At 44.0% G+C, this 27,929-nt stretch overlaps 1 protein-coding gene and 1 pseudogene across 5 annotated transcripts in view; one reads left to right on the top strand and one right to left on the bottom strand.

Moving 5' to 3' along the window:
- opcml (opioid binding protein/cell adhesion molecule-like) overlaps positions 1 to 27,929 on the top strand; it is a 315,760-nt gene that overhangs the window by 213,034 nt on the left and 74,797 nt on the right. The gene's annotated exons all lie outside the window — the stretch shown is intronic.
- On the bottom strand, positions 11,582 to 12,444 carry LOC144983763 (uncharacterized; annotated as a pseudogene). Its single transcript, XR_013647569.1, has one exon. The product of XR_013647569.1 is annotated as an uncharacterized LOC144983763 (transcript).

Below are 27,929 nucleotides of genomic sequence, written 5' to 3'. Positions count from 1 at the left end.
TTTAATCAACTGCAGAACACCTTTTATCATTTAAAACTGGTTTTAAACTCTAATAAGACTTAATACATGCTATTCTATAAAAGCAAAGCCAAACTCCAAAACCTGCCCCCAATTACTACAAAAGAAGGACATTTAATTGAACTGGTCACAGAATACAAATACCTTGGTATTTTAATTGATGACTGTCTAACTTTTAAACAACATATTCAGAAACTGGCTCACAGGCTGTAACTAAAATTGCACTTTTATTTCAGAATCAAATCATGTTTATCATTTGAAACCCGTAAAAAACTTGTCACTGCAACGTTCATGTCTGTCCTTGAATTTGGTGATGTGATTTATATGAATGCTTCTGCTGATGCTTTGCATGCTTTGGACACAGTTTTTCATGGTGCGCTGCGTTTTCTAACAAACATGAGGTCATTAACCCATCACTGTGTTCTGTATGCTCGGGTAGGTTGGCCCTCCTTATCCCAGCGCAGACTGAAACATTGGTACCTTTTAATTTACATTGGCATTCTGGGGTTGGTACCGTCTTATCTCCAGCAGCTCATAGAACTGAAGAGCAGACAGACAGACAGACAGACAGACAGACAGACAGACAGACAGACAGACAGACAGACAGACAGACAGACAGACAGACAGACAGACAGACAGACAGACAGACAGACAGACAGACAGACAGACAGACAGACAGACAGACAGACAGACAGACAGACAGATAGATAGATAGGACTTTATTGATCCCCAGCAGCAGCTTCAGCCTGCGCTCTAATGACATGCTCCTGCCCTCTGTGCCGAGTGTGCACAGAGATGGAAAAAAGGCTTTTAGATGTGTTGCAGCACAGTTTTGGAATGAACTCCAGAAAGAGTTTAAATTGAAAGAATTGACCTTCCTGGGCTCTTTTAAAAAACTTTTAAATGAACGTGAGACAAAGCTTTTAAACTGTAAATGCTTTATTTAAGACTGTCTTTTATGATTGAGTGTGAGTGTAAATGAGAGTTGTGTGTTATTGTTGTGCTGCTTCCTCTTTTCAGGACGCTCTTGCAAAAGAGATTTTTAATCTCAATGAGTTTTTTTTATCCTGGTTAAATAAAGGTGAATGAAATATATTCAAGGAGTTTTACAAACAACTTATGAGTCAGATCTGCCTCCAGGAGCTTCAGGTGAGATGGTGTCCTTTCTGTCAGGGCTGACTCTCCCTAATATTTCTGAGACTCAGAAAGCTGAACTGAATGCTCCTATTACCAAGGAGGAGACCCTTTTAGCACTTAAAGCACTGCAATCACGTAAAGCTCCTGGGCCAGACGGTTTAACTTGTGACTTTTATAAAGAGTTCCATCATGTGTTGCTAGAACCTTTTCTGGCCATACTAGAGCATTCATTTATCCCTCAGTCACTAAGAGAAGCAGATATTACACTTATCCTAAAAAAAGGTAAAAACTCAGAACATTGCCCTAGTTATATGCCTATAGCCTTGCTGAACCAGGATCTATAATTGTTATCAAAAATTTTGGCACTGCGACTAGAAAAAGTCTTGCTCTATTTACTAAAAAAGGACCAGACAGGCTTCATTAAGGGGAGGAGCTCCAGTCATAAAATTAGAAGACTTTTAAATGCTATTAATATATGTCAAGTGCAAGATATGGACAATCTAGTCATCTCACTAGACGCGGAAAAGGCGTCTGACCGCGTCGAGTGGCCTTATCTGCATCATGTTCTACACTTGTTCAATTTAGGTGAAACATTAATACAATGGGTTAAGTTATTGTACAATAATCCCTTGGCCTCAGTTATCACAAATGCCTGTTGGTCTGACAGTTTTTCATTTCATCGCTCAACACATCAGGGTTGGCTGCACGGTGGCGTAGTGGTTAGCGCTCTTGCCTCACAGAAAGAAGGCCCCTGGTTCAAGTCCTGGCTGGAGGACCTGAACCAGAACATCAATGGGGGACCTTTCTGTGTGGAGTTTGCATGTTCTCCCCGTGCATGCCTGGGTTTTCTCCGGGGACTCTGGCTTCCTCCCACCATCTAAAAACATGCTTCATAGGTTAATTGGTCATCCTAAATTGTTCCTAGGTGTGAATGTGAGAGTGCATGGGTGTGTGATTGCGGACACTTTACCCTGCGACAGACTGGCGATCTGTCCAGGGTGTCCCCTGCCTTCGCCCACAAGTGGCCGGGATAGGCTCCGGCAGCCTTGTGACCCCGAAAGAGAATAAACGGTAGAAGATGAATAATTGACACATCAGGGTTGTCCTCTCAGCCCTGCACTATTTGCTTTGGCGTTAGAGCCTTTAGTTGAGTCCATCAGGCAGACCTGATTATACGGGAACTAGTAAACTCGACATAAAATTTCATTGTATGCTGATGATATCTCATTGTGTGTAATAGAACCCCGAGACTCATTGAAATGATTAAGCATTTTTTGACATTCTCATTCATCTTCAACCGTTTATTCCCTTTCGGGGTCACGGGGATGCTGGAGTCTAACCCGGCCACCTGTGGGCGAAGGCAGGGGACACCCTGGACAGGTCGCCAGTCTGTCGCAGGGTAGAATGTCCACAATCACACACCCATTCACTCTCACACTCACACCTATGAACAATATAGAGTTGCCAATTAACCTATGAAGCATCTTTTTGGATGGTGGGAGGAAGCCGGAGATCCTGGAGAGAACCCACGCAGGGAAAACATGCTAACTCCACACAGAAAGGTCCCCATTGATGTTGTGTTTTTCATGTCCCCCAGCTGGGACTTGAACCTGGGGCCTTCTTGCTGTGAGGCAAGAGGGCCACCATGCAGCCTTTTTTGACATTCTCGGTCTACAAAATTAACTTTTCCAAATCCCTAGCCATGCCAATGGGTAGACTCAAAAGTAAAACTAACACACTGGCATGATTCCCTTTCTGATGGTCATTATCAGGATTTCTCCAAACAGAAGACATCAGATGAACCCTCAAATATCACCTATGTGTTTAAAATGTAAAAAAGCACTGGGAAGGTATTCTCACTGTATTCAATTCAATTCAATTTTATTTGTATAGCCCAAATTCACAACAACAGTCGTCTCAATGGGCTTCGTATCGGTAATTGAAAAAGTGAAACATGAACTCAAAAGGATCATGAATACATAGAGTCTAATAGGAAAATACTAAACTGAACTAACAAACTGACTAAGCTATACTGGCATCCCTGCCCTTAGACCCCTTCTCTGTGAGGAAAAACTCCTAAAAAAATGGATTCCAGAAAAAACAAAGAAACCTTAGGGGTGTCCACATGAAGGAGGGATCCTCCCCCAGGACGGACAGGCGATATACCAGAACTCATAGAGAAGAATTAACTTATCTAAATCTACAACTACATATTTAAAATCCAGCAGACGAGCTTCTTCCAGCAGGAGTTGGGAGGACAGTCAGGGGCGCGAGTCGAGCCGGAGGCAGGAACCACAGCCAGGTGTAGGAGCGGGAGAGGAATGTCCATTTACATTAACGAACTGATATCTATCGGACAGGTAACATTTCAACCACTGGAGGGCAGATCCTCTGATCCCTATGTCATGCTCTAATCTATGGAGTAAAATACCGTGGTTGATAGTGTCAAAGGCTGCACTGAGGTCTAACAGGACCAGATAGAAAGTAGTCCCTTTTCTGAGGCCAACAACAAGTCAATAGAGACTCTAACTAGTGCAGTTTCCGTACTGTGGTGGGGTCTTAACCCCGACTGAAAGTCGTCAAAGTGGCTGTTGTCCTGTAGGTGGCAGTAAAGCTGCTTAACTACAACTCTTTCTAGGATTTTAGAAATAAAGGGGAGGTTTGATATTGGTCTATAGTTGGCCAAGATGCTAGGATCCAAACTGGGCTTTTTCAGAAGAGGTTTAACAACTGCATATTTAAAAGACTGTGGCACGTAAGCCGTTTCCAGAGAGGTATTTATCACCGTTAATATGGAATCATTAATTAAGGGAAAGGTTTCTTTATAAAGTCTAGTGGGAATGGGGTCTAACAGACACGTTGAGGATTTGGAGGACGTAATAATTGATGTTATTTCTGCTTGATCCACAATAGTGAAGCAGTCTAATGTTACAGAGGTTTCTATGGAGGCCTCCACTTCTACCGCTTCAGCCTGTTCTGGGCTGATAGTAAGAATAACTTGATTTAACTTATGTCTAATATTTGAGATTTTACTATCGAAAAATGTAAGAAAATAATCAGAGCTGAGATAAACAGGAACATGTGGTTCTAATGAGCTCTGACTGCGAGTTAATTTAGCAATAGTGCTAAATAGAAATCTTGGATTATTTCCATTCTATGATATTAAGGTTGAATAGTACTGGCTTCTAGCTCTACGCAGAGCTTTTTTATAATTTAATAGGTTATGTTTCCAGGTATTCAGAGACTGCTCTGAACCGGAGCGGCGCCATTCTCTTTCCAACTTACGGGTTTCTTGTTTAAGAGAACGTGTTTCAGCGTTAAACCACTGTGCTACTCGGTTTTGTCTAACGAACTTAGGTTTCAGGGGGGCAACAACATCGAGTGTACTCCTGAGGGCTTGTAAGGCATCATTAACAAAGTGGTCATTTATACTAGGACTGATGCTATAGGACAGGGGTCGGGAACCTTTTTGGCCAAGAGAGCCATAAACGCCACATATTTTTAAATGTAATTTCGAAAGAGCCATGCAATAATGTAGTGTCCCTTTCCCACACTGAGGCACGGAGACTTAACCTCTTTTAAGGTTCTTTATTCTGGTTACTGCAGACCGCAACGAACGCCGTACAATTAATTCAGCAACTCCTGAATCTCTCCCGCCGAGACGAGAGCGCTTCTCCCAACTTTATATTCGCTCACTGCCGCGTTAGCCCTCCCATTTCCCTTATTCGGCCCATAGCTGAACCCCATTGGTCCAAACTACCCAACAACCACCTGAGCGACAGAATTGAGAGCCAATCAGATCTCTGCTTGATGCGTTTAATGATCTCCAGAACTTATAACGCGGCCCAACAGCCAAGTTAAACTAAGTCCGCAACAATATGTTTAAAACTAAATATACAAATGAATGTGTGCATTTGATGTAATTTCAACATTTTTAAAGTACAATAAGTCTGTGGATTCTTTTTAATAACATGGTTATGCTGTTGCTAATAAATGATGAGTATTTGTCGTGGTAGTTTTGCTGATGGTCTAGTCTGGTTGATCCGTGGTGAGTTTCTGCTTCATGCAGGCGTTGAGACTTTAAACGTGATCTTAGGTCTGAATGATCTTTAGATGTGAGACAGACTGATCACATAAAGACGGGGAGGAGCCAAACACACACTCACACGCTGCAGTGAGTGACGGGCAGCGGGTTTTATGCTTTTACAATCCCTGCGCGGTTCACCTTACTGGCCGTGCCCCCCCCCCCCCCCCCCCCCCTGCTTTCTTCTTCTTTTTTTTTTTTTTTTTTTTTTTTTTTTTTAACTTGTCCTGTCCAACAGCTGGGCAGACAGATGAGAGCTGAGGGCCTCTTGTGTTGGACAGATTTTACTTTAACAAGAGGGGTTATTAATCTTCAGACAAACCAAAGGTATGTCTGGATAAACCCCTTTTGTAATTGAGGCCAGACTTTATTAATTTCAATCATGTCTGAAAATCTTTGGTGTTGGACCGGACGGAAAAGGAAAGAGGGGAAGAAGAGAGAGGGACGATAGAGAGAGGGGGGGTAGGGGGTGATAATAGGAGGGGAAGGGGGATAAGACCATGAAGCAGCATAAAGCAACAAGTTTACTGGTTGTTAATCATTATGGTAACGTTCAAATGTAGTACAATAAGGGCGGAGCCTGTCCACACACACACTCAAATGTTATAAACACACCTGCTAGATGCAAAAAATGTCCACCTGTCGACATATATACAAAACAGATAGTGTTCACACGCATACTTATGCCTTAAAACCAACTAGTGTGAAATATTTCAGTCATTCAGTCATGCAAACTGTAAGTGCAAAGGTGAGCTAACACCTGTGCTCAGGTGAGTGTTTATGTTCTTCTAAAATGGATGGTGGAACGTGGAAAGAAGGAGGGAGAGTGCCCAGCCATCCCCACCCCAAGACCCCCACCGCAGCAGCAGCGGCAGCCGGAATCCCCCCAACGCCACACGGGAACCGGCAGGGAACAACCGCCGCCCGGGCGACCAAGCCCGCCACCCAGGCCAGGGCCAGCAGGACCGCCGCAAGGCCCCCAGAGCCAGAGAGCAGGGAAGCACGGAGGGAGAGAGAGCGCCGCCCCAGCCCAACCAGGAGAGCAGCCCCCCCGCCGCGCCGGGAGAACCCAACGCAGGGCCCCACCGGAGACGGACGCCCACAGCCCCAGACGGGCACCCCACCACCACCCAGGAGTTCCGGGCATCCCCCCGCCCCAACCCCAGGTACGAGCCAGGACCCCCCAAGGGAGACCCGCTCCGCGCTCCAGGCAGCCATCCGCCCGGCCCGCGGCCGGTCCAGGGAGGAGCGGGGCAGGGGCCCGCCGCCCCCGCCCAAGAGGGGGGGAACCCCGGGGAAAAAAAAGAGGGCCCACAAGGGGTGTTGTAAATATGGCCCGACCAGGCTCGGCCACAGTTGGAAATATGGCGGGGCCCAGCGCCCAGGAGCAAGGACCAGAACCCACCCCCCAGGGACACGAACACTCCCGGCTCAGATGTAATGTGAACCCCCCCGCCGCGCGGAGAGAGCACCGCCGGGCCCAGGAAGCCGGCACCCCGGGGACACGGCCGCCGTTGCAAAGGGGCCCGTACCCCCCACCAGGGAAGAGGCAGGGGACAGATGGTCCTAGGTCCCACCTTCCTTGCAAAATGTGTGTGCGTGTATGTGTGTTTGAGAGGGTGTGTGTGTGCATGTGTGTGTGTTTATGTTGGAATGTATATATTGAGGGGGGAGGGGTGTGTGTGCTAAGGGGGGTGCAGTTAAAATTGGCGGGTAGGGCACTGAGGGGACATCTCCTGATTACTCACAGTGACGTCCCCTCACCCTCCCCACCAAGGGACCCTAAATGTCTAAGGTGTGGTTAAAATTGGCGGGTAGGGTGCCAGGAGGACATCCGCTGCTTGCTGGCAGTGATGTCCAAGCACCCCCCCTACCAAGGGCCCTACATGTCTAAGGTGCAAATAAAACCGAAAGAGGGGGGGCCCACTCCATACGGCAACCATGGGAGGGGGGCCACTGCCTAGTAAACCCCCCCCCCCAAGGCTCATCGCAGGCTAAGCCCCCCACCCCCTCACCCTATTATGAGGTTATATGAGGAAGGGGGTAAGTTGGGGACAGCTGGTAGACTGTCCCCCGGTGGTCAGACAGCTGCCCCCCCCCCCCCCCCCCCAGCAAGGGGGCCAGGCCCACCCAGCCCAGGGGCCCCACCCCCGGAGGCGCCGACACCCCAGGCCCAGCACCACCCCCCCCCACACAGAGAGAGAGGAGCCAGAAAGGAAAGGAGCAAGCCCAGGCCCCCACCCCCAAACGCCGGCCCTGGAAGAGCTCTGGTCAGGCCTCGACGGGACCGAGGCAGCCGACCGGCCGGGGAAACCGCCGATGGCCTCAGCGGAGACCCCGACCCGTCAACCCCCCCTGCCCCGTACCAATAGAGCCCCCCCCCCCCTCCCCCAGAATGCCCCCCCACAAGGCAGGGCCGACAAGACCCCCCACCCCACCACCCCCCAGACCCCGCAGCCAAAGCGGATGACACCCAGAGCGACCGGGGGCCCCAAGAGGGCTGTCCCGTCCCGCCCCAGAGCCAGGGAAGGGCCGATCCCAGCCCCAGGTGTAGGTGGGAAGCCCATCCAGCGCCGCTGGGCCCCCCCCCGAGCAGCGCCCCCCGCCAACCCCCCCCAGCACAGGCAAAGGGACCACCCCCCCAAGCCAAGCCAGACCACCACCCCACCCCCCCACCACGCACCCCCACACCCAAGCCCAGAGGACCACGCAGCGCCCCAGCCCGCCCAACCCAGGCGCCGGACCCGACCCCCCGACCAACGGAGCCCCCACCACCCCCCGCCAGGCACCGGAGGCCCCGACCCCCACCCCAGCCCACGGCAGAAGGGCAAGGAGCGGCGACGACCAGGCCCCCCCCACCCCCTAAGTCACGGAGTTAGCTATGGGAGACCAGAGAGACTGAGTTCTTTCAAAGTTACTTGAACCTTGGGCTGACATTTTTTCCAAGCTGATATGATCAAGCAGCAGATTTCTGTGTTGACTTATATTTATATTTTTCTTGCTTTTCCAATTTATTAAAATAGTTTTTTTAGCAATGCAAAGAGTTATGAAAATGATAGAGCCTAATCCTCCTTCTACATCGATGGCACTCATGTCACCAAGCACACAAAGTGACGGTGAAGCTGTGATTGAAACCTTAAGCCAGACTGATAGATCGGCACATACCTGCTGCCAGAGAGCCTGGACAGGCGTGCAGAACCACAGTGCATGCATGTAATTGTCGGGTAGATTACTGTCACAGTGCTGACAAATGTCTGAGTTACTGAGACCCATCTTGAACATCCTCTGTCCAGTGTAGTAAATTCTGTGAAGAGTTTTGAAATGGATTAGCTGCAGATTTGGACTTTTTGTCAGTTTAAAGGTGTTTAGACAAAGTTCTGACCAAAAGCTTTCATCTGTGCTGATGCTCAAATCCGCATCCCATTTTGTTGTCGGAAGTGAAATATTATTATCTAAGTTACATAAAAGTTTGTATATTTTGGAGAGAGTTTTATTCATTGTGAAATTGATCAGAGTGGTAACTACATCTGGTAGCTTTAAATCGTTGTCTCTGTATTTAAACTTTTTAGTAATAATTGATTTAAGTTGCTGATATTCCAAGAAGTTATATATTCCATGTTTGTCTTGAAGTTCCTGGGGAGTTATGAATCTTCTATCAATAATTATGTGCTCTAGTTGTTTTATGCCCCCTGCTTGCCAAGCTGGGAAGTGGATAATCTTTTTGTTTATGAGGATGTCTGGGTTGTTCCAGATGGGTGTCATTTTGCACGGTTGAATTGATGATTTTGATATTTTGAGAAATTCCCACCAGGCTGTTAAGGTGGCATTTATATTGGTACTTTTGAAACAATCCTGTCTTTTAACTATTTGGCTGATAAATGGAAGATCTGACAGGTTGATCTTTCCACATAACGCCTGTTCCAAGTCTAACCATGAGTTGGTTTCTGGATTATTTTTTAACCATTTTAAGATATATTGTAATCTATTTGCAAGAAAGTAATTGTGGAAGTTAGGTAATTCTAATCCTCCACAGCTTTTTGCAGATTTTAAAGTTTTTAGACTAATTCTTGCAGGTTTATTGTTCCATAGAAAGCTTGATATGGATGAGTCTAATGTTTTGAACCATTTTAATGGCGGTTGTGTGGGAATCATTGAGAAGAGATAATTAACTTTGGGTAAGATTTTCATTTTTACCGTGGCTACCTTGCCCATAAGGGACAGAGGCAGGTTGGTCCAGCGTGTTAGATCGTCCTGTATGTTTTTCAGTAATGGGGTGTAGTTTAGCTGCACCAGTTCTGATATTTTGGGGGGAAAATAAATACCTAGATATTTTATATTGCCTGATTTAACTGGTATTGTGGGTCCTTGCTCCGCATTACTGTTCAGTGGTAATAAAACAGATTTATTCCAATTAATGGAATAGTCTGATATAGAAGAGAATTCATTAATGATTGTTGCCGTTTCATTTACAGAATGTATATTACTTAAAAACAGTAATATGTCATCTGCATAGAGACTAATTTTATGATGGCTGTGTTTGGTTTTAATTCCTTTGATACTCTCATTCTGTCTTATTGCTGCAGCTAGAGGCTCGATAAATATTGCAAAAAGAGAGGGGGAGAGTGGGCAACCCTGTCTAGTTCCTCTTCCAAGAAAAAACCTGTTGGAAGTCTGTTTATTAGTTCTAACTGATGCATTGGGGTTGTGATATAATATTTTGATCCAATTGATGAATGATTCTCCAAACCCAAACTTATGGAGGGCAGCAATGAGGAACTTCCAATTTACTCTATCAAAGGCTTTTTCAGCATCCAGTGATAGTATAGTCATTTCCTGGTTTTTGATGGTGGCAAAGTCTATTATGTTAACGAGTCTGCGGACATTGTCATCCGAGTGTCTGCCTTTGATGAATCCAGTTTGATCAAGGTGAATTATGTGAGGAGTGCTTTCTTCTTCTAACATCCCGTCCCAGCAACTGCGCGCTCTTTCTCAGAGGCACGGCAATTCACAGGTTTCCGGCTGGTACAAACTCTGTGAAATAATAGATAATAGTAACTGATAGTGCTGGTGTAGATTTTGTTCTCCAAGCATCGCCACTACTGCGCGCCTCTGCCATTGCATCGCGCCAGACAAGGACTGGTCTAATAAAAAAAAAAAAAAAAGTATAATTAAAGATTTGTCTGCGAGCCACATGTGACCATCAAAAGAGCCATATATGGCTCGCGAGCCATAGGTTCCCGACCCCTGCTATAGGAGCTGGACTCAGAGTATTTTCTCCGAATGTCACTAAGTACTGGCTGAACTGTGTGTTTAAACTCAGACACAGAACGGTCAGTTAAGATTCTTCTAAGCTGTTTCTTATTCACTGGGGCAGTAGCATGTTCTAATGTAAACTGGAAAGTAATCAGAAAGTGATCAGAAATGATGGGGTTAAGAGGAAGGACACTCAGCTGGCCATGGGTTAGAACAGAGGTGGGCACTGAGGGCCGCATCACTGCATGTTTTCCAGCATACCCTGCTCTGGCATGTTCTAATTGGCTGGACACACCTGAACCAGGTAATCAGCCAGTAGTAGGGCAAGACTATCTGGAAATCATGCAGACACACCGGCCCTCGAGGCCTGGAATTGCCCACCCCTGGGTTAGAACAAGGTCCAGGGTGTGCTTATGACAGTGAGTGGGTTCATTCACACTATGGGTGATACCAACATCATCTAATAAAGCTGCAAAAGCCTTTCCTAAACAGTCACTGGGGTCATCAAGATGAATATTAAAATCCCCTATTATTATAGTTTGATCAGAATCTAAAACAATAGTCGATAGGAAGTCGGAAAACTCAGTTAAAAATTCTGAGTATGGGCGGGGGGGGGATAATTATGAATAAAAAAGGTTTTCGAGTCTTCCTGTTTGGGTGATTTATAGAAAATATGATGCTTCCAGATGAGTTATAAACATTTTTTACTTTAGGGCTGAGAAGTAAGCTAGACTGTGATATTACTGCCAAACCACCTCCTTTCCCTGAAATCCTGGATTTCTGATAGTTATTGGTGGTGGTGGTGGTGGGGGGGGGTGCTTTATTCAGTCTAACATAGTCATCCTGTTGGAGCTAAGTTTAATCATTATGATGTCATTTAATGACAACATAATTCTGCTTGTGAGTACTGCTGTCTGTCACTGTAAAGTTTCTATGACGCGTTCCTTTCATTTGTCTTTCAGCACATAAGCTAAAGCTAGGACCTGCTTGACTTTCCCTGCATGGGTTTTGCACCGGCACTAACCCTAAGGGAGGCTCAGAGGAGCGTTTTACACTGCTGCTCTGCGCCCGGGTCTCGTCTCTGGATTGTCAGGTTGTCAGACTAAGGCTAGCAGAAATGTTTCTAGAAAGAAGAGCGGCACCGTCCCGAGTAGGATGGACGCCGTCTCTCCGCATGAGACCGGGCTTCCCCCAAAACACGCTCCAGTTATCCACAAAACCAACGCCGTTTTCTGGGCACCATCTAGAAAGCCAGCGGTTAAATGATGAAAAGCGGCTGTACATTTCATCCCTGACTAAGTTCGGCAGGGGACCAGAGAAAATTACAGTGTCGGACATCGTCTCAGCCAGTTTACACACCGAAGCTACGTTTAACTTAACCACCTCTGATTGTCTCCGTCGGCCATCATTACCGCCTGTGTGAATCACGACTCGGTGGAACCTGGACTCTGAGCTAACATCTTAAGGTTCCCCTTGATGTCACCAACTCTGGCCCCCGGATAACACCTGACTGTAGCCGCTGGGAGCTCCACGTTTCTAACTTCAGAAGAGCCGATAACCAGAGTTGAGGGTTCAGCGGGTGTGTCGCTGAGGGGGGAGAACCTATTACTAACGTGGAGTCTCGGGTGCTCTAAGTTTTTGCATTTAGCACTACGTTTCCTCCTAACCGGTGCAAACGCTTGTGTGTTTCCCGGCTGTTAGGAGGGCGCTGGGGTGCTAACTGTGTTAGCCCTGGCAGCGCGGCCCGCGCTACGAGTAACGACCTGGCTAGCCGGCTTAGCTTCCACTGTGTGGAGCCGCGCTTCTAACTGCTCCAGCCTGGCCTCCAAGTCTAACACAAGACTACACTTAACACACCTACCGCTATCTTCACTAAAGGAAGCAGGATCCTCACTAAACATATGGCACATGGAGCAGGAGGGAGGGGGAAAGGCAGAAGGAGTGGTGGCCATGCTAGGTTCTAAGCTAAGGCTAGCGGTGTTTAGGTAAAGAGAAGTGGTTTATTTAGCAAAATGAGAAAAGTGAACAGCAAGCCGTTTAACAGTAGTGTATTCGCTACTAAAAGTTGGTAGAAGTGAATATTAAACCAGATAACACTTAAAGTAAGCAATAGTAGTCAGGTTAATGCCAAACACAATGTCAAACACGACCAACACTGGAAAACGCTCACCCGGAAATGACGTCACAGGAAGCGGCGAACTGCAGCCTTCCAGAGGCGGAACCTCTTCGTAGATCTGGTTCTGCCCTAAAACCTTATTGGAGAGGCATTTTGGAGGACATGGCAAAAATATTTGGGACAGCCCTGGACCTGAATCCGGTCTTTCTACTTCTGGGTTAAAAGTCACTCTACTTCTGGCAGATAGTATGACATCCTAACATAGACCTCACTTATAAGTACTTTAATTAGCATTTGTAAATTTCTTACAACTGACTTACCAATTCTGGGTGGCATGTTTCAGTTCATTTATTAAATGTTTTTTTTTTCTGTCACCAAGCCTGGTCTCCTGGATTTTGGGTCTTTCACCTCCAGCTCCTCACAGAGAGATTCATTTTTAAATTTTCTGCTGGTCGTGCGCCTTTGGATATATCGGATGAAAAGTTTTCCTTGCCCAAAAAGGTTGAAACACGCTGTATCAGGCCCGGAAAGTGCAGTTAAACTCTTAAACGTTAGTCTTTGATCATTCAAAAATGAAGACTGATGAGGAACTAGACTAAATGAAAGGCTTGATGCCTTCAAGCCTGATTCCTTTCAGGTTCAGAAAGTCAACCGATGCATCAGTATACATTTTTCTGTGTTACTACTTCACATGAGTTACCCATGTTTCAAGATGGTGGTAATTGTCTCAAGCATTATCACCCTAGCTGTTGCTGCAGACCAGGCCTGCAGGCTTTCAAATGAAAGTGCATTTTGGTTGTGCCAGATGTCAAGAGAGAAATAGATTACTTCTTTATCGTCCAAGGGACATCATTTAGAAACACCATCACTAAGATGATGGATCATGCTTTTTCTGCAGTCCACATACAGAACATATCACACCTGCTGCCACCTTTATCCTTGTGGTTGTTGGGAATGTAGATGGCAGCAAAAGCTGGAACGCCTCCTAACACCCTGAGGATAGAGTCTGACTGTTGCTGTAAGGAGTATTTCACACCAATAAAAGATGAAGAAAAGTGATTGTACAGGATGATGGACAGCTGTATCACAGATTAATCTAGCTCTCTCTGACCTAGAAAATGACAGTTGTGGAAACAGATGAGCTTCTTTTTCAGGCTCTGCTGGTTATTTTTCTTTCGTCATGCATGTTAGATGTCAACCAAGAAGTGAAGCTCCTTGTATTTCGTTTTGTGAGCCGGGCTGTTTGGGAAATGAATTCCAAGAAAAAAATAACTAAACTGCAGCTGGTCTGACTGTTTGAGCTGCCAACTCCAGCTCATATAAAAACACCTGCAAAGCTACTGGCTTAAAGACATTGTGACATGTACACATTATCTGTTTTAAGGCAAGTTTTACACAATTTAGTATAAATTCATAAACAGCAGCAAAATCCAGGACATCAACTGATTAATACCAGTAGAATCTTGGAGGTGGTTTCTAAGAGACTGAACTTCTTGATCCTTTCACTTCCTGCTCAACCAAACAGTAGAGGACATTTAGAAAACTACTGATTGTTTGTATTACTCCATGTCGTCCTGGACTCACCCCTCTGACACAACACACCATCCTACCTCAGTTGTTTCTGATCAGAAACTGCACCATTCTACACAACCTCTGTTAAGTAACGCCACTTTGTGCATTTAAAACATTTTGCACCACTAGGATACTTTTGTGATCCTAAAAATACATAGTAAAACTACAGTAACATATATTAATGCTTACTGCTCTTAGACCTGTTCTCTTTCGGACAGTTGTGCAATACATTTCACTACTGTACTATGTGTGTGTATGTATGTGACAAATAAAATTTGAATGATTAAAGGGATCCGGGCATGCTGGACGCCAATCTAATTCTGCTGTTAAACTCAAACACTGCGAATGAAGAACCTGAGGATTCATGTATGAGGAGTAAACTATAAGTTTATTCAGCGGTGACTGTTTTTTAATTTCGAGAATAAAACTATGTATTTTTTTTTATTACTGCAAAATGAAATAGTCGGCGAATGTCAACTAAAACAAGTAAAAAACCATGAAACCTAAACCTACTACACTTTCTTTGTCCACCACACTAACATGGCTAATGTGCAGTGGTGTCAGACTGCTTGTGTTACATGTTACTAACAAGGTTGGGAGTTAGTTTATGTTGCAGCCAGAAAATTTTACGTTAATTTACTTTAATTAAGGCATGGTCCATGAAAGATGTGAGAAACATTTCTTATTTTAGTTATTTATTATATTCTTTTATTTTGAAAAGACAGCAGTGTCTCCATGTTTGCAATGTGCTCATGTGCAGAACCGGGATGCGCTGAGATGTTTCTTTTTTTTTTGGCCATCACGTTTTTCCTGTCTTGCTCTGGCTGCCTCAGAAGAAAGCACTAACTATAAAAGTATACAAAGTCCGGGTGAATAAAGTTGCCAAAAGAAGACGAAGTCCTGTCTGTTTTCAAGGGTGCAACATAAATTTGGTGTTTCCGCCCGGTTTGGAGTGCTTTCTGCAACGAGGCCCATTCAAAAAGACACGTGAGTGACCGCCATGATGCCAGCTGAACTAGCTTAGCCTGCTAAAGTGTTCGACGTTGTTTTGCAAAAACGAAAAAGAGCAAAGATAAAGACTCTGCTACCATGGCTACCAGTGTAAAAATGTCAGCTGCATGGGAGAGTGTCTATGACGAAATAGAGGAAAAGCTAATGACGTTGTCTGTGCCGGAGTTAAATGAAGCCTGTCAATCACTTGGGGTTCCGGTCGGCGAGCGTGAGAAAGACTTACCTCGTAAGCTGAGGAGACAAATCCTGCAGTTCATAGAAAGTGAAGAGGTAACAACACTTGAAGATGAGGGAATGTCTTTGCTACTTGCATTTAATGACAAGATTGATGAGCTAAAAGAAAAAGACGAGAGCTCTGAGGTTCATTCAAAGAAAACGGCCTCCCAGCACCACCCCGTGGCAGAAAATGGCGCTGCATCCAAAAGTGCAGTTAGAGAAAATGAGTCAGTCCCAGAGTCAAAAATACCTGAAACAGTTACAATTACTGAAAAAAAACCCACATTTGTCCATCCATTTTACAGGAAGGATCTGAAAATTATAGGACAGATTGGAGAACCAAACCAAAAAGATAAATTAGGATATGCCAGTCTGGAAAGACAAGTTCAAAGAGCTCTGAAAAAGGGATATGATGAAGGAGAAGTTGTGGAGGCCATCATTCAAGCCATTTCCTCAGGGACAAAACTGAAAAGCTACCTGGAGAGCAGAGTGGATTTGACCCTTCACTCTCTCAGACAAATATTGCGGACACATTACATTGAAAAAGATGCCACAGAACTTTACCACTCACTTACTCGTGCAGTGCAAGAACCCAAAGAAACTCCAATTCAGTTTTTGGTTCGAGCCATGGATTTAAGACAGCAAGTTCTATTTGCCTCAGAAAGAGCTGAGTCTGGATTGAAATACAGTTCAGAATTAATCCAAAATCAGTTCCTTCAAACAATCATTACTGGTCTTCAAGATGACATCATCCGAGCTGATTTAAAACCATATCTGCAAAACCCACTGGTAATAGATGAGGTACTTCTGGAAAGAATGACAGCTGCATATAGCCTGGAAATGGAAAGAAGGAACAAGCTTGCAACAACATTTAAACCAAGAATGGTTAAGGTTGCAGCTGTGGGTGAGGAAAACAGCCACCTTGATGAAAATATTCTGCCACAAGAGGCAAATAAAAAGAACAAACAGACTGAAACAACGAAACGTGACACACTGATGGAGAAGGTTGACCAAAGCAACAAAGCTATTTGTGAAGCCATTCAGAATCTTTCCTCGCAAATTGCAAGTTTAAATCAGTCTCCAAGACCACAAAAAGTAAAAATGAGCGATCAGCGAAGCTGGAAGCCCCGTCCACAAACATGGATAAACAAACAGTGTCAACAGTGCCAAGTGACCAACCAAGAAGGAAGATGCAACCACTGTTACAAGTGTGGGAGCACAGATCATTGGGCAGCTGGTTGTCGCACCAAAAATGTTGCAGCTTCCACCAACAAGATCGAAATTCAATCACATGCTGGAGTAAAGATGAGCCATGTGGAGGAGCTCAACCAGAGAACACCCCTTACTGGTAAGCAGCAACAAACAGCCAAGTTAGTAGGGAAGAGATGTTTAGTCCGAGCCTCCCTTGGTGGCGTTGACACCACAGTGCTGTGGGACACAGGGTCACAAGTATCAATTGTGGGAGCACACTGGAAAAAAACATACCTTCCAGACACTGAAGTGAGACCAGTAGAAGAATTGCTTGAAGAAGGAGCATTAGATCTGTCAGCTGCTAATGGAACTACAATCCCATATGAAGGATGGATTGGAGTTGATTTCACCCTGTCGCAAGATGCTGTGTGTGGAAGTCGTGACAAACCAGTGCTGGTTCCAATTTTGGTAGCTCATGGTGACCTTGAACGCCCCATCATTGGGTTTAATGTAATAGAAGAACTGGCTCTGACTAGTGAAAAGCCTGGAGGACAAACGTTTTCCAGACAGATGGTGAAGAAACTTTCTTCTGCTTTGGAGGTGGGGCGAAAAACTGCTAAAGCTGTCCTATCTGTTCTAAAAAAACAGAAACAGGTGAACAGTTCCATGACAGCAAGGCTCGGCAGGCACTCAATAATTATCCCTAAAAATAAAGTGAGGGAGGTGGAATGTGGTCTGTTGCACAAAGGCACCCTAAATGGGTCACATTTTGCATTTGAACCAAACCAAGAGGCACCGTGGCCTACAGGGCTAATTATCCGAGAACAAGTGATTCAGGTGCCCCAGCACGATAGAATAATAACAGTTACTGTTGAAAACACAACTGATTCTGATATCTCTCTCTGTGGCCGAACCACACTGGGGTGGTTGTATGCTGTTGATGCAGTCTACCCACTGGAGACAAAGCCTTTGGAGAATCAAAAATCCACATCACAAGACAGCTGTGCCACAACTGGAGCAGATCAAACAAACCAACTACCAAAGAAAGAGTCTTGGAATCCGCCAGTAGACCTAAGTCATCTGCCGGAAGAACAACAGCTACAGGTAACAAAACTGCTCAGAGATGAGTGTGATGTGTTTGCAAAGGATGAGTGGGACACAGGACTGATTAAAGACTTGGAGATGGACATCCACTTGGAAGATAATGTCCCGGTGCAGAAAACATACAATGCAATCCCTAAACACCTCTACCAGGAAGTAAAGGCACATCTTCAAGATCTGCTTAACCGAGGCTGGATCCAGAAATCCTGCTCCCCATATTCATCACCTGTGGTATGTGTCAGAAAAAAAGATGGAAGTCTTCGGTTATGCATTGATTACAGATTGCTGAATAAAAAAACAGTGCCTGATCGTCACCCAATTCCAAGAATACAAGAGATCCTAGAAAAACTGGGAGGTAATTCCTGGTTCACAGTTCTGGATCAGGGAAAGGCTTATCACCAGGGCTTCATGAGTGAGAAAAGCAGACCCTGCACTGCATTCATAACACCTTGGGGACTTTACGAATGGGTTAGAATCCCATTCGGACTTACCAATGCCCCAGCTGCTTTTCAGCGCTATACGGAAGGATGCCTGAGAGACCTCAGAGATGAAATCTGTATCCCCTATCTGGATGATGTGCTTGTGTTCAGTAGCAGTTTTGAGCAACATATTCAAGATGTGAGGCAAGTTCTGCAGCGGCAAAAGCAGGGTGGCATCAAGTTAAGGCCAAATAAATGTGACTTTTTCAAGCGTGAAGTCTGTTATGTGGGCCAGGTGATCTCTGCTGAAGGATACAAAATGAACCCCAAAGAAGTGGAAGCAGTGCGAGCCCTCAGACACGAGAAACCAACCACTGTCCAAGAAGTGAGAAAACTCATGGGTTTCCTGGGTTACTACAGAGCCTACATCCCAGACTTCTCCAGAATTGCAGCACCACTCTACAGACTTTTGACAAATCCCAAGTCAGAGTTAAAGAAAAATCGCAAGAAAAAGAGAAGCGGCACATTACCCAGTCAACTGCCTCCATCACATCATGTGGAATGGACGGTAATTCATCAAGAAATACTGGAGAAATTGGTGGACCAGCTGACCAACCCACCAATTATGGCATACCCTGATTTGGAAAAACCTTTCATCTTGCATGTGGATGCGTCAGAAGAAGGCCTGGGTGCAGTTCTGTATCAGCGACAAGATGGAGTACTCAGGGTCATTGCTTATGGGTCTAGAACATTGACAGCTGCAGAGAAAAACTACAAGCTACACTCTGGAAAATTGGAATTTCTTGCACTCAAGTGGGCAATAACAGAGCGCTTTCGTGACTACCTGTTTCATGCACCCCATTTTGTTGTTTACAGTGACAACAATCCACTGACATATGTTACCAAATCAGCCAAACTCAATGCCACAGGACATCGCTGGGTTGCAGAGTTGTCGGATTATCGATTTACTATCAAGTATAGGCCAGGCTCAGCTAATGGAGATGCTGACTTTTTGTCTCGCAGACCAAAGCCTATTGAGAAGATCATCCAAGAGTGCACAATTGAATGTCAACAGGACGTCATTGAATCCATTGGAAAAGCATTGGAAGCAAGACAAACGGGTGAAGTGGACTGGATTTCGGCTGTCACCTGCAATACAGATGCACTACCAGTGGAAAGCAACATGTCTGGGTCTATCCAGCCTATTTCAGCGAAAGACTTGAAAGAAGCCCAAAATGCAGACCTAACAGTGAGAAGAGTTGTGAGCCTCAAAAGAACACAGTCCATCTTAAAATATAAAGACAAAATGACAGAGACCCAAGCTGTTAGACAACTCTTAAGAGAGTGGCCCCGCCTGCATATTGATGAAGATGGAATCCTCAGAAGGGAAACATCAACGAGAACACAACTGGTTGTGCCAGAGTCCCTGAAACCCACCATCTATCAACACCTGCATGAGGAGATGGGTCATTTAGGTGCAGACAGGATGATTGCACTCGCCAGAGAGCATTTCTACTGGCCCAAGATGAGACAAGAGATTGAACACCATGTTACCCAAGTGTGCCGCTGCGTAAAAAGAAAGAGACCCAACCGCATAATTCGAACACCAATCCAAAGCATTGAGACCTCTGCAACATTTGAAATGATTTCCATCGACTACCTACACCTGGAAAAAAGTAAGGGAGGTGAAGAATACATTCTTGTTGTTGTGGATCACTTCACAAAATATGCCCAAGCATATGCAACCAGGGACAAGTCTGGGAGGACAGCAGCTAAAAAGCTCTTTGACGATTTCATCATGAGATTTGGATTCCCATCAAAGATCCACCACGATCAAGGAAAATAATTTGAAAATCACCTTTTCCAAAAGCTGCAAAGCTACTGTGGTATCCGCCCATCTCGCACCTCTCCTTACCATCCCCAAGCAAATCCTGCAGAGCGCTTCAACAGAACTCTCCTAGGTATGCTGCGCACACTAGAGGAGACACAGAAATCAAGGTGGAAAGAACATCTCAGCAAAGTTGTCCATGCCTACAACTCCACAGTGCACGAAGCTACAGGCTTTTCTCCATTCTTCCTTCTCTTTGGGCGTGAGCCAACCTTGCCAGTGGACCTTTTGTTTCCAAAAAGGGAGAAAAAGGGGACCCAAACACATTCCGGCTATGCAGAGAAGTGGCGAGAGACTATGCAAGAAGCCTATGCTATTGCAAAGGCACATATGAAGAAAAGTGCTAAAAGAGGGCAGCAAAATTACAACAAACGTGTTTGGAGCTCCACTCTTAAACCAGGTGACCATGTTCTGGTTAGAAACCTCACACCAAGAGGAGGCCCTGGGAAGCTCAGAAATTTCTGGGAGGAGACAATTTATGAAGTCAGTGGAAGGAAAAGCCCTGACAGCCCAGTATATGTCGTCAAACCCCTGCATAGAGAGGGAAGGGAACGAGTGCTACATAGAAATCTTCTACTACCATGTCCCTATCTAGTGGAAGAATCTGAAGTTGGGGGGCCTAACCTGAAAGATAAATCCATCAATGAAAAACCCAAGAGGTCAACACGATGTCATCAAGGGACCTGTGATACTTACCAAACTGATGAAAGCAGTTCCAGTGAAGATGAGTATCACATGTTGCCAAGTGCAAGGCCAAATGACTTTCATCTCAATGAAGATGCAGAAGAATTCCACCCTAAAGATGACATGTTTGTTGAAACGGCTGAGAAGATTCAAATGCCTGAAAATAATAATGAGGAAGAACAAGAGGAGGAAAGACCCCCAGTAGCAGAAGAGGTTGAGGCGGTCGGTGGTGAACCAGATGACATACTTGAAGATGAAGAGGATGTTAGAGCATGGAGAGGGAGATCAACAAGGATCAGACAGCCCAGAAGAATTTACACATATGATCAGCTTGGGCAGCCAACAGTACAACTGCTGAAGAGTTTTTCATCCAGTGTGAGGGCACCCTCAGAAGGCCACAGGGACCTCTACATCAGGCCATCATTCCTCATGTATCCTTTTCATGAAAACAAGTACTAAATTGATAATAGTAAAGTATATGGGTCATCTTAACAGCTTGAATAGTGTTACAGATTTTGTCCAACAGATTTTGCAGTTCAGGTAGAGAGAGATAGCTCTAATGTTAATGATTAGGCATCTAGATAATGATGCAGATTTTCTGGATATGAATTTGAGTTTATATTAATCCAGATATGGGCTATAATAAAGGTGCTGAATAGAGATTTAAAGTGAGTAAAGTACGCAAAGTTAGTGAAAAAATTAATGCATGGTATTAAATGTTTTAAAAAATATATATAATGGGTGTAAACAGGTAATTTCCTTGTCCCTTTTGTGAAGATTTTGGGGGGGCCACCAATACTTCTATGGACCAATCACCCCTTTAATACTAATGGACATATGGACAGTCCCTTATTATTGCCATGAGAAGAACAAAGAGGCAGGAAATGCTGAAGAGAGTGAGGAAGAAAACCCAATACTTAATGTTTTCATGTAGTTGTCAACTTAGCCGTCTAGTTTTCACGGTTGTTTGATGTGTTGTGTATAATGTTACCGGGTAGAATTGAAAATGTTATACCACATTTTTTTTTATTTTTGCGGGGGAGGGTGTTGCAGCCAGAAAATTTTACGTTAATTTACTTTAATTAAGGCATGGTCCATGAAAGATGTGAGAAACATTTCTTATTTTAGTTATTTATTATATTCTTTTATTTTGAAAAGACAGCAGTGTCTCCATGTTTGCAATGTGCGCATGTGCAGAACCGGGATGCGCTGAGATGTTTCTTTTTTTTTTGGCCATCACGTTTTTCCTGTCTTGCTCTGGCTGCCTCAGAAGAAAGCACTAACTATAAAAGTATACAAAGTCCGGGTGAATAAAGTTGCCAAAAGAAGACGAAGTCCTGTCTGTTTTCAAGGGTGCAACATTTAGTCACAATAATGTCTGTTTTAGTGGTATCAGACTGGTTTCTATGGGTTGCATAAAGAACACACACATTAGCTATGTGTGGCGGTATCGGACTATGTTTTTTTTGTAACCCTTGTGCTATCCTAGGCACTTTAACATTGGGAGTTGGGTCATCTAGACCAGTGTTCTTCAACCTTTTTTGATCCACGGCACACTTTAACCTTGTCAAAAGTCCCGCGGCACACCAGCATCCAAAAAACAAAAAAAAAAGGAGAAACTCATGGTCTGTATTGATGTACAGTCCCTCCATGATCTCACGTGCATTTGGGTGATAATTGTGGCAGAAAAAGCTGGAAGTTGCAATTGTTTTTTCTAAAAGATGTAATAAAAGTCAAGTTAGAAAATTTAATAAGTGTTTGTGTGTTTGTTGTGGTTTAAGACGTTTAACAGGGAAGACTCATTGTACGCTGAGACGTTGTCACTTTAACCCAATGCATCATGGGAGATGTAGTGCTAAAACTGCTGCACATGGCAGACAGACTCTCTTCTCTGAGCTTCATTGTTTGGTTCACTTGTTCCACGGTCTGACACCAGATTCTGTGGAAAGCTACACCACAAAAGACGAGCTTTAGCTGGTATTTATGTTATAACTGAGAGACTTTATGAGCAGAATCAGAACAAGGAAGTGAAGACTCTAACCACTTCTGATTGGTCAGACTGATGACATGTGATTAAACCTCCAAGAATGATTGGTGGAGACAGTTAAAGGGGCGGGAATTTTTTCCGAAAACAGCTGACGCTACGGTTAAATCGCAGTACCGTCATTCTGATCAAAGTGTCTTTAATAGAATCAAATAAACACAAAGAAAAAAGTATTTTATGGTCTTTCATATTCCTAACTACTCAGTGTTTTATCAGGGCCTGTTTGGATGAACACAGAGCTGATATCCTGGAGATGGAAAATGTTTTTAGATCAGTTTATGAGGGCAATTTCCCACGGCGCACTTGACCATCTCCCATGGCCCTTAAAAAACAGCATCAGTGTATAAATGGTAAGACACAACTACTTATAATTCTTCCAAGACAGTTTATATATAAAAGAAATGGGATTGGACCCATTGCTAAGCCCTGAGGGACACCATAAAAGGGGGGGGGGGGGGGGGGGGGGGCATCTCAGATAATAAATCATAAGCCATATGACAATAGTTCTGTTGGACAGGTAAGAACACCATTCCAGAACAGTACCAGAAATTCACAATTGATTTTGTAGTCGACATGGTAATGTCTTATGGTCAACTGTGTCAAAGGCTGAGACAGATCTAACAAAACCATTACGCTGTATTGATCCGACTCTGCAGCCGTCAGACTTTTAAGAAACCAGTCTGGGTAGATTGCAACTTGCGAAACCCAGATTGTAATTTATCTAGAATGGCATGTTTATTCACAACAAATGTCAACTAACCTGCGACCACTTCTCCATAATCTTTGCTAAAAATTGCTGTTTGGATATTGGCCTGTAATTATTTGGATGCAGTGGATCCAAATTTGGCTTCTTCAGGGTTAGATTTAATGTTGCTTGGCACTCAGCCAGCTGTCAATGACTATCAGTCTGATAACCTGTGGACCTAGTACAACAAATACCTTCAAAAACAATGAGATGGGTACAATATCAAGAGGCTTAGAAGAGCTTTAACATCCCCCAGTCACAGGTGAAAAAGAGGACGAGGTGCATAAAAAAGAAGAGGAACAATGAGTCCTAAGAGCGCTGCCTGTTGATGGTGCTAGCCCTGAGATTGATTGATTGATTGATTTCTTTTTGCACTGAGGTTACAGCAGTCTGCGGCTGAACAAGCTACCTAGGGTCCTTACCGTCTCATTAGGAGGGTGAGAGGGGTTGTTCTGGATCCTGGGCAGCTTGGTCAGCATCCTTCTCTCACCTACAGAGTCCACTGAGTTAGCCCTCTAGACCAGCTTGTCCCGTTTCTTCTTGTCCCTGTCTGTAAGCCCACCAGTCCAACAGACCACTGCATAGAAAGTTGCTGATGCAACCACAGTTTCATAAAAGGTCCTGAATCAGCAGAAAAGCAGCTATTTTGAAAATAGTGGATTTTCTATAGACTTATTACATGTAGCTCTTACCAATGGAGCAATGTGTTTGTCTGACTGAATTTATGATGCTGATCGCTAAGCTAGCACGTTTAGCCACATTAGCATAACTAGGATAGTAAGCATAATTTGCATCTAAAGCAGGGCTGGGAAAACTACGGCCCGCCAGGATTCGGGCCGCCTCCATGTTTGGTCCGGCCCACTGAACAATATCAGAGACCCATGTTTTTTAGTTTTATCTGTCCACACGATCAAGACTCGCATAGACCCCAGAGAACGTGACATTTTATTCCACCTTCTGCAACCTGAAACCCTCTAAAATCTCTGTCAAACATAACAGAAGACAGTCCTTTCTACGTCGCAGTTTTAGAGCGATTATTCTGCTTTTTTTAAACAGCGCATCCTGTTCTGTGTCTTGATTGGCTGGAGACCTTGTCAATCAATCTCCTCTGAGCTGTGTCTCCTGTACAGAAAGGCAGAGCTCTTTAGATCTTTGTTTTCATTCTAAGATCCTGGACCTAATTTCTACAAAAGTTTGAAAATTTAAACAAGAGAAAAGTGTGAAAATGTTCATGTCTGTCTGAGAGAAGTGTATTTAGGCAGTGAGGAGTTTTACTGCCATAAACATCTGTAATCAGACTCCATGGATTTCACTGATCACGGTTATTTTTTGAACGTAATTCCTTCAATAAACGAGGGAACTCTTTACTGGTGAGAAGGTAAAGCAGATATATGCATAGCTGCAGCAGAAGACAGAAATTCATTCTTCCTATCATTCAAACACCACATGAACGCAGCATTTCTTTAAGAAGTAAATCAAGCAAATCAAGTCGTTGGTGAAATTGGCTCTAATTTGAGAATAAAAGTTTTAACCTAAAAACTCTAAAATCCTCTGTTTTAAAATATCATTTTCAATCCAAACGTTTTCATCCAGATTCCATCTTATTTCTTTCTCACTCCACACATCTGCTCCCTATAATCCCACCCCTGTTCTACTGTAACCATTTTATTACATGATTTATCATTATCCAGTTGATAACTTTATCAGAAAGAAAAAAGAATCCTTAGTTATCAATAAAGCACATGGCAAAGATGAATTACCAAAAATATTATGTAAAATTAACTATTTTAGAAATCAACATGGCAAATAGGATAGAACGCAGCTTGGATTTCATCAAGAATCTATTTATTGTCTTCATAGTCAGCTATTGCTTGGTTTATCTTAGGGCCATGGTCACCTCTCTTTTATTTGTTGGAGAAAATCAACTTTTAAGTCACTTGAAGATACTTGTATAGCTAAGTAATCGTCTTATCGCTGCATGGAGCGGTGTCTGTGTACATCAATGCATGGTAAACCTGATCTCTCCACATTCTCAGAGTCTATTATTTTGAAGAGTTCGGCATGGAAGGGAGTTCATAAAATCATCCCTCTGCTTCAACTCCTGCAGTGAAAGCTGCATCTCAATCTGACGCCTGTGTTTCCATCTCTGTGAAAGAGTTTGAAGCCAAAGCCCCTCCCCCGCCTCTCTACCTGTTCACCTGTTCACATCCTCTGCAGCTGACAGTTGTTTTCCCCACGCTCCTCAGTGTGTTCTACACAGAGAGCACTAAATAAGGTCATCATAGCAGCAGGTTGACACGATAGTCGGGGCGCTCTGGCTCAAGCGCAGCAGCAAAAGGATGAAAGAGCCGCATGCAGGTTAGAGCGGGGATGGAGCAGGTTAAGAAAATGAATGGAAGAAGGCCGGTCTGCTGGGAAAATATTCAATACTGTATAGTTTTATTAGATCAGGAGAAACAAGAATACAGAGCTTACGTTGATTTTTTTCTCATATTGGACTGATTTAGCACCCGATCCGATGATTTTCAAAATAAAAGATAGTTCAGACTAATAATAAAAGGAGATTGATTGACAAGGTCTCCAGCCAATCAGGACACAAAACAGGGTGCGCTGTTTAAAAAAAGCAGCACAAACGCTCTAAAAGAATGAGGAAAGATGAACTGTGATGTAGAAAGGAAAGACTGTCTTCTGTTCTATTTGACAGAGATTTTAGAGGGTTTCAGGTTGGAGCACAGACTGCAGAAGGGTGGAAGAAAATTTTACGTTCTCTGCTGGTCTTGATTGTGTGGGCAGATGAAAATAAAAATAATGAGTCTCTGATATTGTTCAGCGGGCCGCACCAAACATGGAGGCGGGCCGGATCCAGCCCATGGGCAGTGGTTTGCCCACCCCTGCCATAGACAGTTCTGATGTACAGATCAGCAAACCTCTGCAGTTAAGATGGGAAAGAGTGATTGCACAGCCAATGGCAGCAGTGTGAAATCAATGCCTCTCACCACTATGTTCCTCCAGAGCTGACCACAAACCACACAACAGCCTAAGATGCTGTTAGTGTTAGGTGTGAACAGCCTTTTACTGGTCTCATTAATCAGATACTTTTGGCTAGTACATATTCAGCTTAATTAATTACCGTATTTTCACGACCATAGGGCACACCGGGTTATAGGGCGCTGTCTGTTATGGATAATTTCTCGGTATTTGAGACATTCAAAAGGCACACCTGGTGTTAAGGCGCAGGCACGTTAACACAACATGCCAGTAAAAACATGCATGCTAGTGTTGAACCATTCCTGCGATGACGTTTCTGACCACGGGGGAGATCCTCTCTAGGGTCAACGGCGGATATTCCTTCAGGGCTTCACTTCCCGTTCGGATCCTCAGAGCCTCCAGAGCGGGTTCATAGTAGAACCAGTCTCTGTTTTTTTGGAGGAAAACCTTTTTTTTTGTTTTTTTTTAATTACTGTTCTCCCTTACTGAGTAACACAAACTGAATGCAGGCTCAAACACTCACTTAGTTGAGTGTCTGCCCCCCTCCTTTTGAAAACGGGGGAGCGCGGAACACGGGAACTAGGCACACACACACATTGGCTTGAGCTGATTTTCTGGCCCTCCTTTTTACAGTTTGGATAAAATTTAAGACTTTTATGTGCGCCTTATAGTCGTGAAAATATGGTAATAAATTCCTTTTCCTGTAATTCAACCAGATCGATCTGTCTGAGGCAAGTTGGCAATCAAATCAAATCGACCTAAACCTTTATGATATTGTTTCGAAATGAAAATAATCTATATTACCCCTATTGGAGAATACCATAAGGATTGTGATGCAGTAGTTAATTAATTTATTCACTACAACCAACTCCATCACAGTAGGCAAGACAAAAAAGATCACACTGCTTGAACCTGGTCCAATTTCAGGTCATTGAATCAGATCATTCAATCAATTGATTGACAGATTCATTAGCCAATGGTGACATTAGTTGACCTGCAGCGTGAAGGGAGCCTCAATATTCACCGCAGAGAAATTTTTCACAAATGTGGGGAGATTCACAAATGAAAGCGGGTTTGTAAATGCACGTTCTAAAATTTGAAAGAAGTGTGAGTTCATATTACAAGTGTTCCTCAAAATGATGTTTGTGAAGCATCTATTGTGCATTTCTGAAAAATGTATTGTGTTTTTGTGAAATACAGCGTGCACATTTGTAAGAAACACTTATAGTGCATGTGTGAAACATTTAGTGAGCATTTCCAAATGTATATTGCACGTTTGCGTAAAATTACAGTTGTGAATGAGAGCGTGTGTATTTGTGAAACCAGTTGTGTGTATTTCTGATTATTGAGACTGAATTAACTCCATACTGAGAAATATGTCTCTGAAGACTCTCATTCATCCAGATTGCTTCCATTGTAGTAGGTTTAGGGGCTGTCATCTGGACTTAGTTTTAAAGTTAAA

The sequence above is a fragment of the Oryzias latipes genome, chromosome 14 (genome assembly GCF_053564925.1).
Source record: "Oryzias latipes strain Hd-rR chromosome 14, Olatipes_Hd-rR_3.1".
Classification (NCBI taxonomy): Eukaryota; Metazoa; Chordata; class Actinopteri; order Beloniformes; family Adrianichthyidae; genus Oryzias; species Oryzias latipes.
This window is presented reverse-complemented; position numbering and strand designations above follow the sequence as displayed.